Source organism: Manihot esculenta, chromosome 4 (genome assembly GCF_001659605.2).
Source record: "Manihot esculenta cultivar AM560-2 chromosome 4, M.esculenta_v8, whole genome shotgun sequence".
NCBI classification, from domain to species: Eukaryota; Viridiplantae; Streptophyta; class Magnoliopsida; order Malpighiales; family Euphorbiaceae; genus Manihot; species Manihot esculenta.
Window position 1 is genome coordinate 7,680,670 of NC_035164.2, and position 14,515 is coordinate 7,695,184.

Genomic DNA, 14,515 nt, shown 5'->3' on the forward strand with positions numbered 1-14,515 from the left:
GTTAATTATTCTCAAACTGTTCACAATTAAAAATTTCAGTCTCAATTTTGGTTTTCTGGCAATGTATCCTGCTTTTAGAATGTTATCTTGAATTTTTTAGCATCATTATTCTTAAAATTTTTAGATCTATTCTTAAGTTTCATTTGGCATTGGAATTTCTTTATTTGGATAATTGTTAGTCATATTATAAATATTTTTGTACAACCTGTCCCGTGACTCATATCCAGAAATTTTATTTTATTCGATCTTTGTACACACTAAAACCCATATAAAATTAGATTAATATCTCTTTTATGAATTTTTATTTCTATATCTCAAAGTTCTAATGGTTCAAAGATAAGTTCATTTGGATATTTGCACTTTAGTTATAAATTAATTTATACAAATTGTTCAAAATATATCTCAATTGACTTTAGTTTTCATGTTCCTTTTACAGCCCCAATTCATGGTATTTCCCCATAAAATTTAGCCTTAGTGTTCAAGGTTAACGACACAATTTGGCAAAATAGCCTTTTACAAACATTTAGATTTATCTCTCAAGTTCCGTATGAGTCAAATTTCAAGTTATTTATGTAACAATCCGGAAATCGGACCGCTACCGGCGCTAGGATCCAGATCGACTTAAGGTCGTCGGGACCCGTAGCAAGCCTAACATACATCCTATAAACCTGGTAAAATCCCATACATGACGAACATTTCAAAAACTTTACTTTAAAACATTTTATATTTCAAGCTTGACCTGTGCAATCCTTATAAACTGTAAACATATAACCCATGTTAGAGCCCTCATCAAATGCCCTAGTGTGGTCAACAACACATATATCAAGCTTGGTTCTCATATCTCATCAATAAAAATATTACATAGAGATCATGTTAACAGGGATTTCAACAACCAATAGGGCAAAACACAATTCTAATAACCATAAGAATATTACATGTCCACACTATTATATTACAACAACAACAAAAATCTCACCCTTGCTGACTTCCTGTGCTATCTCAAACCCTGCAACTTGGGGGTTAGGGAGAGGGGGTAAGCTATAAGAGCCTAGTGAGTAGAACAGTAAAAATAATTTAATAATCATATGCTTTCATGAAATGCATCACAGCACAAACAATTCACATCACGAATGGACTGACCCAAAAATCCCTCTACTCTATGCCCGGCCCTCGATGGAGCTCCTCAGGATTACTTTACATACATAAGCTGTGTACCAAGGGCGTAGAATGGGCAACCCTAGTCTTCCATTACATAACATTACATCTAGAGGGCTAATGGGTCGTTCTGTTGTCCATCCACACCAACATCAAATTATGCAATGCAGCATATTCGTGAAATCCAGTGCAAATAGCCTAATACATATACATGGTATCCATGATGCATGAGCATGCTTAAAACATTTGATTAGTTAGTTCTATTCACCTCTGGCTGACGCTTGACTAACTCTGAAGCAGCTAACTCACTGCCGGCCTCTAGGGTCTCTCTGGTCCGATCCTACACAGGTGGACTTAGATGAGGGACCACACAAGCTCTAACAAGACTCTAAACATCTTCTCAAAAACCCCTTAAAACATCCTAAAACAATCATATAAAACACCCAAGGAAGGGCTGGACAGAGGACTTTCAGCGGCAGGTTCGGCGGCCGAAGGTCCCTTCCAGATCCGAAAGTCAGGCACTTTCGGAAGATCCGAAAGTCAGGCACTTTCAGGGGCAGGTTCGGCGGCCGAACATTGTTTCGACGGCCGAACCTGGTTCCCTCCGAACAGCAGGTTTGAATCTGCCACAAGCATTTCCAACCCCAAAACTCTCAAATCCTCACACCCAACAACTAAAAGCATGCATACACACTCCCACAAGCATAAGGGGGGGTAAAAACTAACCTAAACCCCCAACAAACATCAACATAACTGTAACGCCCCGGAAAATCGGACCGCTACCGGCGCTAGGATCCGGGTCGACTTAAGGCCGCCGGGACCCGTAGCAAGCCTGACATATAACCTGTAACCCTGTATAATCCCATACATGATCAACAACATGCATAAAAATTAAAACTTTTCTTCATACATACTGTCATCAACTAACTCAACCTGTGCATACTCTGATCATATACATAACATAGTCCCTCTGTGGGATCTCATCAAGCCTTAAAGGCAAAACAACCTGTGTTGAGTTAGTTTACATAAACATCATAACATAAGATCATGTATATACAAAAGGGATTAACAATATATTATGGTCAAGCACAACTCTATCCTCAATAACCTCATTACATAACATCCTGAATATTTTTACATTTCATCATAATACAATTGTCATGTCCACAAACTAACTATTACATACATATGACTTTTTCTCGTCTTGTCTTCTCTATCTATCCCGTACCTGCAAACCTGGGGGTTAGGGGAGAGGGGTGAGCTAGATGCCCAGTGAGTAGAACTGTAAAAAGAATGTTTAAAACATGCTATCATGAAATGCGTCACTGCACAAATAAATCACACCACGGATGGACTGATTCAAAAATCCCTCAACTCCATGCCCGGCCCTATTATGGGCACCACAGGACTTCGTATTGCCCGGCCCTATTATGGGCACCACAGGACTTCGTACTCGGAGTTATTGCCCGGCCCTATTATGGGCACCACAGGACTTCGTATATAGAAGGCTAATGAATCATCCTAATGTCCATCCACTATCATCTATCACAACAATACAATGCGGCATAGTCGTGAATTCTAATGCAAACAACCTATAATATGATCATGATGCATGAAGCATGATAAAAGCATTTCATTTCTTAATTTAAAAGGTTAAGTTTAGTTCCACTCACCTCTGGCTGACTCTGACAAACTCTGTAGCAGCTGGCTCACTGCTGGGGTCCTTGGTTCCTCGGGTCCGAACCTACACAGGTGGACTCCAATGAGGGACCAAACATACATAAACATAACTCTAACATATTCCCCAAAAACCCCCTAAAACATCCTGAAAATATCACATAGAGATATGCATGAAGTGGCTGAACAGGGCACTTTCGGCGGCACCTTCGGCGGCCGAAAGTCCTGGACAGAGACGAAACTCAGGTAGGTTCGGCGGCACCTTCGGCGGCCGAAAGTCCCAGACAGAGACGAAAGTCTCTCTTCGGGGGCAACTTCGGCAGCCGAAAGGCCTGCCTCCCCAGCCATGTTCGGCGGCCGAAAGTGCCTTCGGCTGCCAAACCTGGTTTCTGCCAAAGGGCAGAAACTTGGCTCCTTTGTGCATTTTCGCCTCCAAACTCACCAATCATGCATATATCTCACCCAAATCAAGCATACAAGCTCCTAGGGGCCTCAAAACATCAAATACCCCAACTACAACACTTCAAGCATACTCAAACATGCCACATTGTTCATAAATCACATAAAACCTAACATAGCTCCACTAACTTAAACATGCATTTCTACCCCATAAAACTTCTTAAAACTTCTTTAAAACACATGAGGAGCTTAAGATCGGCTCTTACCTCTTGAAGATCGAGAGAGAGACGACCTAAACTTGGAGATCCACGAAAATGAGCTCCTGAGTTCCCAAAGCTCCAAAACTTGGTTTAAATGTTCAAAACCTTCAATGCAAGCTTAAAACTCAAGAAGAATGGTAGGGATTTGGAGGAAAAACACTAGATTTGGAAGAGGGAGGTCGGAAGCTAGCTGTGGCCGAAAATGGGAGAAAGCTCACCCATTTCGGCTAAGTGCCCCTTTTATAGGTGGCTGGCCAGGCCACGTTCGGGGGCCAAATGTGCCTCCGCATCCATGTAATGTTCGGCGGCCGAACTTGACTTTCGGCGGCCGAACCTGGACTGCCCTCACTCATGCTTTCGGGGGCCTAACGTGCCTCCAAAACGCATACATGTTCGGCGGCCGAACTTGACTTTCGGCGGCCGAACCTGGGTTTTCCTCCAATGCTATTTTCATGCAAAAACTCATTTAGTTTCATACTTTAAAACATTAAAATTCATGAAAACATTTTGTAAAACATGTCTTTACCCTTCTAGAAGTTCCCGACATCCGAAATTCCACCGGACGGTAGGAATTCCGATACCGGAGTCTAGCCGGGTATTACAATAACATCACATTTAACATAAATCTAACATAAACCCTAAAACATAGATCTACCCATTTTACACATTAAAACTCTTAAAAACTTCATTAAAATATCATAAAAGATGAGGATCTACACTTACCTCTTGAAGATCGAGAGAAGATGTGATCCAAACTCGGAGATGAGGAGAAAAGGGTCTCCGGAAGTCTCCAAGCTCTAAAACTTCGATATTGGCTTGAAATCTTAAAAAACAAGTTAAAACTCATAAAGATCTTGGAGAAAAACATAAAATCAACCAAAACAACCATGGAAGGGCAAAAACTCACCTATGCCTGAAAATGGAGAGGAAAACTCACCCATTTTCAGACAGAGGGCCTTTTATAGGTGGCTGACAAGAACACCTTCGGAGGCCTAAAGTGCTCCCGGAACAGCCCCTTGTTCGGCGGCCGAACCTGGGTTTTTCCTCCATGACTTTTTCTTTCAAAACTCAATTTTCTTTCTTCATTAAAACCATAAAACATGTAAAAACATTTTATGAAAACCTTATTTTACCCTTTTAGGAGGTTTCGACATTCGAGATTTCCGGATTCTAACGGAGATTCCGCCGGAAAGTTGGAATTCTGATGACGGGTTCTAGCTGGGTATTACAATTTAGATAATTCTAGCTCAAGTTATGTCATATTTACTAAAATTGGTCGCAGAGTATCAAAGTAGCACTATCATTAACTCAAGGGAAAAGTATAAAAAAAATATCATATGATTTCACTCATTTTCGTTCGTGGTATATAGTTCAATTTGTGTCAAAATAGTACTTGTAGTATAATACCGTTAGCAAAAAGCATTAATTTTCTAACGCGGTCAAGAATTGCTGACGTGATAAATAAAATATAGTTATTAATTAAAAAGGAAAAGTATAAAAAGATATCTTGTGGTTTTATTCAAAATATATAATTTTTATATCAATATTTTTTACGGCATCTAAAAATTGCGACTATTTACTAACGACGCAGATATCACGGATATTATTTTGACACAAATTAAATCACATATCTTAAAATGAAAAATCGATAAACTCAAAAAACACTTTTTTGTACTGTCCTCTTATCTTAACATATGTTTAATAGTGACTTGTTTCTTTTAAATGAGCACAAACTATATAAACTTGTAGCTTCCTAGTTCACCTCTTTTTTCCTATCCTTTAGCTTTGGTGCTTTGGTTATCCTCTCCCTCTATCAATTTCAGCAACAAAACAGTAATTTAAATTAACTTTTAAAAAAATCAAAATATGAAATTCAATCATGTCACTTTCTTTTTTTTATTTAATTAGTATATGTCAATTAATTGAAAAAATAATTAAGAAAAATCTATTAAATTTTTATTTATACATATACTAACAATTAAAATAAAATTACATTTAATTAAAAATTTTATCATTAGTAAAATTATGTAATATAATTATTATATAATAAATTATATTATTAAAATAAAATAATAAATAATTTTCCCTTAAAAGTTGCATTTGTTATATAATTATTTATTGGGTGTAAGTATGTCATTAGTATTCTCCACTGAGGAAATTATGTATAAATAAAATTATTTATAAAAGGACAAAGGGGTTATGTGTCCCTAACAATATTGGTGAATAACATTAGCTATTATTTTCTTTATAAAAAAATATTGGTGAATAAGTAATTAAAATTAATTTTTATTACTAACGAGTTTTGGAATGGTTTGAATTTTTTTTATTTAAATTCAATTTTTATGAGTGAATATCGAAAATATTTTATTTTTTAGCGAATCAATTTAATATGAAAAGAATAATTAACATATGTAATTATATATAAAAAAACCCTAGGCACATCCTGCTGATACTAAATGGTAGTCTATTTTTTAGTATTTGTTCTCATTTTAAATATATTTCAAATTACATGTTCTTAAAAAATTAGTTATAATATCATTGGTAATTTTTGAAGGAAGGAGAATAAAAAATATGATTTGAGACTTAAGTTTCATTTATTTTTAAAAAATAATTTGTTGAAAAATATTTTCTATAAAAAATATTTTTTAGTAAAATAATTTATTTTTTCTTTTTTAATTTTAATTTAAAATAAAATTTATTAACAAATATATATATATAAAGATTTTTGGTTATATCCATTGTAGGGTCAGTAGTATACGGTTTAAATTAAAAAAATCGATTGAATTAAATTAATTTAAAATTTTAATTTAGTTTTTTATTCATTTCGGTTTGATTTTTAATTTCAAAAATTTCAATTATTTTAATTTGATTTTAATTAAAAAAATTAAAAAATTGAACCGAACTTATTAGTAATAATAGTATATTATTTTTAATAACATAGAGATTAAATCATATTAAAATTAAAATATTTCAATTAAATTTAAGATATTAAAAATAAAGTATAAAAAATAAAAAAAATTATTAAAAATTGAAATCGAACTAAATTGAATAAGATCATACTGATTTAGTTTGATTTAATTCTGATCAAAATTAATTCGGTTTGATTTTTATAAATATTAAAATTTTTATTTTTATTTTGTTCGGTTCGATTTTGAATTGAAGTAAAAATATTAAAATTTTTATTTTTGTTTTGTTCAGTTCGATTTTGAATCGAATCGATTGAATGTTAAGCAGTAGGTGTTAGTTGTTTTAATAGATGTTAATTATTTCATAAACAGTTAACTGTTAGATAATAACTATTAGTGATTAGTTATTTATATAACGATTAAAGCTGAGTATTTGATATAAAATAAATATTAGATTAGCTGTTAAATGTAAAATAATAATAAAATATATGAATAAATATTACTAAAGATTACCCTAAATTACAATTTACATAAATCAATATTTTTTTAATAGATCAATAATAGAAAATATCAATTATTTTTAAACTAACAAACTGGTTTTATTTTTTAGTACACCACAACAATTAGCAGTATTATTTACAAATGCAACAGATCGATGAGACAGTATAAAAAATCATAAAATGTGACAATAGAAAGGATTTATATATTAAAATTTAGATTTATAAATTTATAAAAGAAAAATAAAAGGATATAAATATTAAAAAAATATAATTAGTGGTTGAAAAAAATATAAAAAATATAAAAAAATATAATTGAAGCTAAGGATTTAATAAAGCATTAAGAGCAATTTTTCAAATCATGTATGTTTAAAAAAATAATTTTAAAATGATGCAGGATCCGAAAATATTTTCGGATCATGTGTGTCAACCCAGCTTGTTCGGCAGTCATACTGTCGAACACGCTGGTTCGACACTCAAAGTGTCGAACAGCAGCAAGTTCGACACTATGAGTGTCGAACTTTGCTGATTTGTGCCGCGGGTAAATTATCTGCCCGAAGAGAAGCAGGCCAACATTCTTCGGCACTCTAAGTGCCGAAGATGTGAAAGCTGCATGCACCTGCATGGTGCAGAGCAATTTTTCAAATCATGTATGTTTAAAAAAATAATTTTAAAATGATGTAGGATCCGAAAATATTTTCGGATCCTGTGTGTCAACCCAGCTTGTTCGGCAGTCATACTGTCGAACACGCTGGTTCGACACTCAAAGTGTCGAACAGCAGCAAGTTCGACACTATGAGTGTCGAACTTTGCTGATTTGTGCCGCGGGCAAATTATCTGCCCGAAGAGAAGCAGGCCAACATTCTTCGGCACTCTAAGTGCCGAATATGTGAAAGCTGCATGCACCTGCATGGTGCATGCATGCAATTATATAAAAAAAAATTATTATTTATTTTTTTATATTATAATAATAAATAATTTTACTTTATATTTAAATTTTTGTTAAAATTTTTTAATATATATTAAAAATTAATAATTTTAAAATAAATAATTTATATTATAATAATAATAAATTATTTATTATTAATTTTATTGATGTTTAAGTTTTTGTAAATAATTTTGTTAGAAAATATACAATTTAATATTTTTAAAATAAATAATAACTATGAAAATAAAATGAAGTATTTTTTTATTAATATAATAATTTAATTTTTAAAAATATTTTATCCGTTCTATTTATTTATTATTTTAAATTTATTATTTAATTTTTATTACAACAAATTATAATAAATTATAATAAAATTATAATCTAAAAAAATAAATAATAAGCAGAAAGGGCTGTTTCATTCTTTGATCTGCTAAACATTCGATCATAATTTTATAGTTTTATTACAACAAATTATAATAAATTATAATAAAATTATAATCTAAAAAAATAAATAATAATTTTAAAATAATAAATAAATAGAATGGATGAAATGTTTTTAAAAATTAAATTATTATATTAATAAGAAAAATATTTCATTTTATTTTCATAATTATTATTTATTTTAAAAATATTAAATTATATATTTTCTAATAAAATTATTTACAAAAACTTAAACATTAATAAAATTAATAATAAATAATTTATTATTATTATAATATAAATTATTTATTTTAAAATTATTAATTTTTAATATATATTAAAAAATTTTAACAAAAATTTAAATATAAAATAAAATTATTTATTATTATAATATAAAAAAATAAATAATAATTTTTTTTTATATAATTGCATGCATGCACCATGCAGGTGCATGCATGCATGGCCTGCAGGCTCGTGGAAGCCTGCAGCCTTTCACATCTTCGGCACTTAGAGTGCCGAAGAATGTTGGCCTGCTTCTCCTCGGGCAGATTATCTGCCCGAGACACAAAACAGCAAAGTTCGACACTCATAGTGTCGAACTTGCTGTTGTTCCGCACTGTAATGATCCAGTGTGTTCGGCAGTCATACTGCCGAACAAACGGATCCTGCATCATTTTAAAATTATTTTTTTAAATATACATAATTTGAAAAATTGCTCAAGCATTAAAGAAAGAAAGTTGATAGATTTTTTGTATTTAAGAAATTCTTGCATAATTTGATTAAGTTGCTTGAATGTAATATTATCATTATAAGTAGATATTATAAAAATATTTCTTCTATTTTTAAAATTCAGCTAATAGTTGATTAAAAAATAAAATTCATCTGATTCAAAAATAAAAAAAAAATAAAAATCAAGATATATCATATTGGAAAAAAAGAATTATTTTTAGCAAAAATATTTAATAAAATAGGTAAATTAATATGGCAGAATAGAATAAATAAAACTTTTTTGACAATTATTTTAATGAAAATGAAAATAATTAAAGAATTTAAAGTGATTAAAATTAGACTAAAAAATAATAAAATATTACATTTGATATAATATCTTAATTCTCATGTTTTAATTTTTTAAAATTATTTAAAATTATTAATAATTTTATTCACATACACTAAATTTTAAAATTCATTTCATTTCTATCACTAAACTTTAATTTATTTCAATAAAATTATTTTCACTTTAATTTTATTTCAAAAGAAGTGAATTTAACCTATTCTAACATATTCCTAGGTTACAATATGCAAAAAAAAAAAAAAAATTCATTTTCTGTATTTTTTTTCTGCGTTTCTTCATTTTTCCATTCCTTTCATAATTCATGTTTAGAGAAATTAAAATTTAATTATTAATAAAATTGATTATTTTGTCTAAAATGAAATCTTAATTTAATAAATTTAATACTATTTTATTTATTAGTTATATTTTATTTTACCCATTTTACTATTATTATTTTAGTGTTTATTAAATTAATTTTGTCAAATTGAACTTAAAGGAAAACTAACTTTTAAGGTTTTAATTTATTCTTCTATAATTAATAAAAGTTTCTGTAAATAAAAGATTTAAATATTTCAAATATAAAGATATGAAATATTTTTTTATAATGTATAATAAAGTTGTTTAATAATGTCTATATTTAAAATTAGGAGTGAGCACTCAGTCGGTTTGATTTAAAATTGAACCGAATTGAAGAAATTGAAAATTAAAATTTTGGTATTTATAAAAATCAAACCGAATTGATTTTGTTCAGAAACTAAATCGAACCGAATTGATCTGATTCGGTTCAATTCAATTTGATTTGATCAGTTTAAATTTTTAATAAATTTTTTATTTTTACACTTTATTTTTAGTATTTTAAAATTTAATTGAAATATTTTAATTTTAATATGATCTAATCTCTATATTATTTAAAATAATATTATATTATCACTAATAGATTCGGTTTGATTTTTTTAGTTTTTTTATTAAAATCGAACCGAATTGAAATAACTGAAAATTTAAAAATTAAAAATCGAACCGAACTGAAATAAATAAAAAATTAAACTAAAATTTTAAATTAATTCAGTTGGATCGATTTTTTTAATTTGAACCGAATACTGTATAAAATATTTAATAATTTATGTTGAAAATGTAATTATCTAAAAATTAATTAAAAATCATTATTCTTTTAAAATAAATAATATTTATTTATATCTAATTACCTGTGCAATTAAATAACTACTTAGCATTATTTATAATATTCAACAATCAATAATGAAAATTTTCATTAATTTTATTTCTATCAAATATTTAATAATTTATTTTTAAAATTAATTAATTTTTATATTTAGATTTTTATATTTTACTATTATCTTACTAAAAAATCTTAATAAACCATTATATTCAACATAAATTTTTTAAACTCTTATTTTATATATTGAAAATTTTTTCTTTTATTTCTAAATTAAAATTTAAATAATCATATTAAATAGCAAGTATATAACATAATTTAATAGTAGAATTTAATAATAAAAAATTATTAAAAATAAATATTTTATTAATAAATAATTTTATCAATTAATTAAATATAATAGGTGCGGAAGAAATAAAATGAATAAAGGATTCATAACTTGGAAACCTGCTACACTAGGTTAGGGTAATTTTTTTAAATAAAATTAAAATTGAATGATTTCATTAAAATAATTTAAAGTAGATAAAAAATTATCTCCAAATTATACCTACGTATGAATGTCGGACCAATTTAATTAAAATTTAAATATTTATATTAAAATATAAAATAATATAAAAATTAAATTTTTTTTATTAACTAACCTATAAATATAGAAAAAATGAAATTAATAAAAGACAGAAATAGAGGAGTAGTTTTATTATTTTAGTATATAGTAACAAAAACAATAATATTAATTTTTATTGTTCTCCTCGTTCAGATCTTATCTTTTAGACTATTTCTAACGCTAAATACCATTTTCTTATATTATTTTAATGCAAAATATTAAAATAGTATAATATTATTTTCAACATTATATATAATTTTTAATATAAAAAAATATTTTATTTATATTCTTCGCTTCTCTTAATATTATATTATTTCTTTTACTTTAACTTTATTTATCTACTTCGCTTAAAAATTTCATATCATTTTATATATTCACCCCATATATTTATATATTTTATATTTTCAATCAATATTCAAATATTCAATCATATTAGAGGTAAATAAAAATATATTAATTATTAAAAAGTATTAATTAAATATTAATTATAAAAATACATTAATTGCATTCACAGATTTAATCTTGTGGTAAAATGTATATGAATAAATCTGAGAGATCTCAGATTCTACTCCCCCAATCTCCAGTCCCCCATTTCATAAAAAAAAATACATTAATTAAACATTAATTATAAATCTACATTAATTAAATATTAATTAGCAAAATTTAAAATAAAATAGACTCATACATATTATATTATCAATAAAAAATATAAACTAATTTAGATGATCATTTGAATTCATATATTGCTCCCACAAATGCTCAATTAATGCATTATGAAGTGTAAAATGAGCATCTTTATCCTTAATTTTTTTATGTCGAGCAAAAAATTATTCAAATCGGATAGTTTTATCGACAACCATTTCAACAGTTGGAGCTGAAAATTCTCTACCGTCTTCAATAGATGTACTAAGGTCATGTTCATCCTCGATTATCATATTATGCATGATAATACATGTAGTTAATATATCATACAATACTTCTTTTTTCTAAAAACATGATGGCCCTGCAACTATTGTAAAATGTGATTGCAACACTCCGAAAGCACGTTCAACATCTTTTTGACATGATTCTTGTTTCATTGCAAAATACCTCTTCTTCCTATTTTGTGGTTCACGAATAGTTTGCAGTTGCACAATAATTGACTATTTTTGATATATACCATCAACTAAATAATAACTCCTATTATATTCTTTTCCTTGAATAACATAATAAGCGGGAGGAGCAATACCTTTAGTAAGGTCGAAAAATAAATGTGATGACTCCAAAATATTAATATCGTTATTTGAGCCAGACATTCGAAAATATGCATGTCATATCCAAAAGTCATAATCAGCTACAACTTCTAAAATGGTTGTTAGCAATCCACTATGACCTGTATATTGGCCAGCCCATACAGTAATACAAATTTTCCATTTTCAATGGATGCAATCGAGACTACCTAACATTACTGGAAAGCCAAGTTGCTCACCAATATAAAGAAGTCTTGCAACATCCTCAGCAGTTGGTGATCTCAGATATTGCTCACCAAATACCTGAACGGTAACTCGACAAAATCTCTTTATACTTTCAATTGCAGTGGACTCCCCAATTTTCACATATTTATCGGTAGCATCTGCTGGCAAACCATACACTAACATTCGAAATACATCTGTGATTTTTTGAAGAGTAGATAATCCAATTTTACCTACTGCATCTCTTTGTTGTTCAAAGTAAGTATCATGCACTTTTATTGCATCGACAATGCGAAGGAACAAATTTCGAGACATTCTATATCGTCGACGAAATATTACATCATTGAAGCGTGGATTATTTGAAAAATAATCTAGAAATAAATTACGATCAGCCGCTTCACAATCTCAATTGATTACTAGAAGACTTGGAGCAGAGCCACCTCTAGAAACTCGGTGTTGATCTTGTATTTGCTGCAAAACCATCTTATTTCTAAGAAATTGTTGATTAACTGCTTGTGTTTCCACTTCAAACTCATTATCATTTGAAATAAAATCATCAATATCTGAAGAAGATGATGAATTTTCAGCATCATTATTTGATGTATCTCCAACATAGAAATCCATTTTAAGTAATGATCTGTAGAATTTTTTTGATTCAAATTTAAGAGGAACTAGAAAATGAGTTACTAGAAAATATAAGTTATGTTTATATCTTAGAAGAATACAATATTTAATAGAAAAATGTAGGGATAGGGATGCATACTATCCAAAGGTGGAGATTGAGATAAAATCCATCCAACGGTCGATTTTAAGATAAAATCTATCAGGATACTGTTGGTTTAATTATTGTTTAAAATTATATCTAACTTTATTGAAAAATGTGGGGATAGGGATGCGTAGTATTCGAAGGTGGAGATTGAGATCAAATCCATTCAACGGTCAATTTTAAGATGAAATCTATCAGAATACTGTCGATTTAATTATTGTTTAAGATTCCATCTGACTTTATTAAAAAATGTGGGGATAGCGATGCATACTATCCGAAGGTGGAGATTGAGATGAAATTTATCCAACGGTCGATTTTAAGATGAAATCTATCAGGATACTGTTGGTTTAATTATTATTTAAAATTCCATTTGACTTTATTAAAAAATGTGGGGACAGGGATGTATACTATCCGAAGGCGGAGATTGAGATGAAATCCATTAGAATACTATCGGTTTAATTATTGTTTAAGATTCCATCTGACTTTATTGAAAAATGTGGAGATAGGGATGCATAACATCCGAAGGTGGAGATTGAGATAAAATCCATCCAACGGTCGATTTTAATATGAAATCTGTTAGGATACTGTTGGTTTAATTATTGTTTAAGATTCTATCTGATTTATATATACTGGAATGCTAACATCTACAACTTACCATAAAATGGCCATACCCTTCAATATTTAATCACTTTGTAAACTATGACTCCAAGATCTGCAGGATATTCTACCAATGAAGATATGCTATTATGCAGAATTTATCTATATGTTTCACAAGATCTAGTTATAGGTAAACAACAATCTAGTCAACATTTTAGGGGTCGGGTGGCAAAAGCATATGAAGTTGCAAAAAATGAGTTTCGGGAGTTTTGCAACCCACGATCTTTACAATGTCAAATGCAAGTTATTGAGAAAGCTATAAGAAAATTAAATGGTTGTCATCGACAAGTTGAAAACTTACATGCTAGTGGTGCTTCAAAGCAAGATCTGGTGAGTATTTATTTAGTTATTACTTTGTATATAAATCTTAGAATTTTTCTTAACATTTTCCGAAGTGGTGCTTCAAAGCAAGATCTGGTGAGTATTTATTTAGTTATTACTTTGTATATAAATCTTAGAATTTTTCTTAACATTTTCCGAATTATGCAGCTCAATCAAGCGAAAACTTTACTCATGTAAGATCCAAGCAACAAAAAGAGATTCAAATTTGACCATGTTTGGAGCATGATGAAG

At 28.9% G+C, this 14,515-nt stretch overlaps 1 pseudogene; it reads right to left on the reverse strand.

The window, feature by feature from the left end:
* Positions 1 to 11,895: 11,895 nt before the first annotated feature.
* On the reverse strand, positions 11,896 to 13,143 carry LOC122723437 (annotated as a pseudogene).
* Positions 13,144 to 14,515: the final 1,372 nt, after the last annotated feature.